We start from the raw sequence: 2,089 nt of genomic DNA, 5'->3' as shown, positions 1-2,089 counted from the left end.
TTTCTGGAACCTGTTCCTACTCACCTCCAGGAATCAGCTCCGTGGTCACCTTCCTCCAAGAAGCCTTCCCGGATTCGCACCTGCCAGCTGCGGGAGCCGCCCCTCCTCTGGTGCTGACTCACCGGGACTCACGTCTGTCATCACCCTTATCGCAGGTGTGGTAACTACCAATTTATTTGTCTTGCGCCCTCAACAGCCTGTCACTTCCTCTGGGCAGGAGGTTGGACACGGACCGGGGACCGCCGGCCGGCCCAAACCGCAGGCTGCTGCGCGGCTACAGGGCAGCTGGGAAGCACTTGAATAGGATGTGGAACTTTTGGAAATAGAATGAAACACTAAGAAATCAAGTCTATGAAAAACACCTACAAAACAAAGGCCATTGACACAATAGGATGACTTCACATGAAAACCTGGCTTTCCAGGTGTTCCTGGAAAATCAGGAGCTGCGGCACCAGCCGCCACCCCCACCCGCACCTGCCGGAGCGCCACCTCCAGGCAGGCAGGCAGGCACCCGGCTGCAGGCCCCGCCCAGCGTGGCAGCTCACACCCTCCGTCCCTCGAATAAGCTGACCTACAAGCCTATCTGCTCCATCGGTCATCACAGCCCCCAGCTGCAGCTCACACACCCCTGACGAGAGGGCGGGTCTCGGGCATCCCCCCTTTCTGACAATAAATGCTCAATAAATATTAACCGTCCTGGCGCTCGCTCGCTCGCTCTCTCTCTCTCTGTTTTTTTTTAAAAAATTATTTTAAAATTTTTTTATTGCTTTCAGAGAGGAAGGGAGAGGGAGAGAGAGAGAAACATCAATGATGAGAGAGAATCATGGATCGGCTGCCTCCTGCACGCCCCACACTGGGGATGGAGCCCTGACTGGGGATCGAACCATGACCTCCTGGTTCATAGGTCGACACTAACCACTGAACAGCACTGGCCGGGCTTCCTGTCCCTCCTCTGAGTCTTTTTCTCCTTCTCGAATATTCTCTGTCTCTGCCTTTCTCGTGCCCTGTCTTGCTGGACTCTCTCTTCTCTCCTTTTTCTTCTCTTCCTCTCCCTCCTCCTCTCTCCCTCCTGCCTCGTGCCTTCTTACCACCCACGACTGAACAAACACCTGTGCGGGGAAGAGAGCTTTCATAACTCAGCGGTGGGGCGTGCAGAGACGCCACCGGCCAGGCACCCCCCTCCACCGTGGGGAGCATCCCCCCAGAACCCGGGCGGTGGGCCTTTCAGCAGACAGGCCTGCGGAGAGGAGACTGGGTGGGGGAGCGGGGGGAGCTGTGTGTCCGTCTGTTTGGGGAGAGAAGGACATGAGTACACCTTCCGCCAAACAGTCCCTCCCCTGTAAGTGCTCAAAGCCCAGGAAACCCACGTGTTCTGCAGGGAGAGGAGCATTTTGAATGAAGGGAAATTACCAGGAGTCACTGGGACTCACGGAGTTGTTGAAAGAGGAGGAGAGGGGGAGAAAGGGGGGAGAGGGAGAAAGGGGGGCCGGCTTTTCAACACCTGAAGTGAGCCCTCAGCAGCTCAGGCTCAGGCACTGCCTGCTCGGCTGATGGAATGAAGAAGCCCCGCTGAGGAAGGAGGAGGAGGAGGGAGAGGAGGGGGAGCCCATGCAGAGGCGGCTGCCCAGGTGCAAACCCCAGACTGGGCTCCGCCCTCTTTTCACCTGGTTTCCAGAGGCCTGTTCCCACGTGCGGAGGGGAAGCGTTCAGACAAAGCTGTTGGTGGCGGTGAGTTGGGGCCCCACCCAGCCCCCCCAGACCCACAGGGCCTCTCCCTGTCCCCAGGGCGTGGTGGCTGCCAGCGGCTTCAGGAGAGCCAGGCGGTAGGGGGCCTGGGAGGCACCGCCATGGCCTGTGGCCACAGGTCGAGCTCCAGGGCCTGTCCCCGTCCATCTGGCAGTCGAGGGGGCCTGGCTGCCGAGCGCGTACCGTTTCAGTGTCCACCTCTCAGAGGAACCACAGGCCTGGGAGGGGGCGGCCCGGCTGGAAGACGCACCAGCCTCCCGCCCATCCCCTGCGCCTGTGAGCCGGGGAGGGTGGCCAGCCTGTGGCCCTGCGGCACCCCCAGCGCTGGGCGAGCGGGCTGCTA

At 60.1% G+C, this 2,089-nt stretch overlaps 1 long non-coding RNA gene across 1 annotated transcript in view; it reads left to right on the top strand.

Moving 5' to 3' along the window:
- The first annotated feature begins 843 nt into the window (after positions 1-843).
- Positions 844-2,089, top strand: part of LOC106695642 — a 3,948-nt gene continuing 2,702 nt past the window's right edge. The window contains exon 1 of the long non-coding RNA XR_002827614.1: positions 844-1,728. This is a non-coding gene — a long non-coding RNA (uncharacterized LOC106695642). The remainder of the gene's footprint in view (positions 1,729-2,089) is intronic.

This window comes from Myotis lucifugus, unplaced genomic scaffold (genome assembly GCF_000147115.1).
Source record: "Myotis lucifugus unplaced genomic scaffold, Myoluc2.0 scaffold_1955, whole genome shotgun sequence".
Taxonomy (NCBI): domain Eukaryota; kingdom Metazoa; phylum Chordata; class Mammalia; order Chiroptera; family Vespertilionidae; genus Myotis; species Myotis lucifugus.
This window is presented reverse-complemented; position numbering and strand designations above follow the sequence as displayed.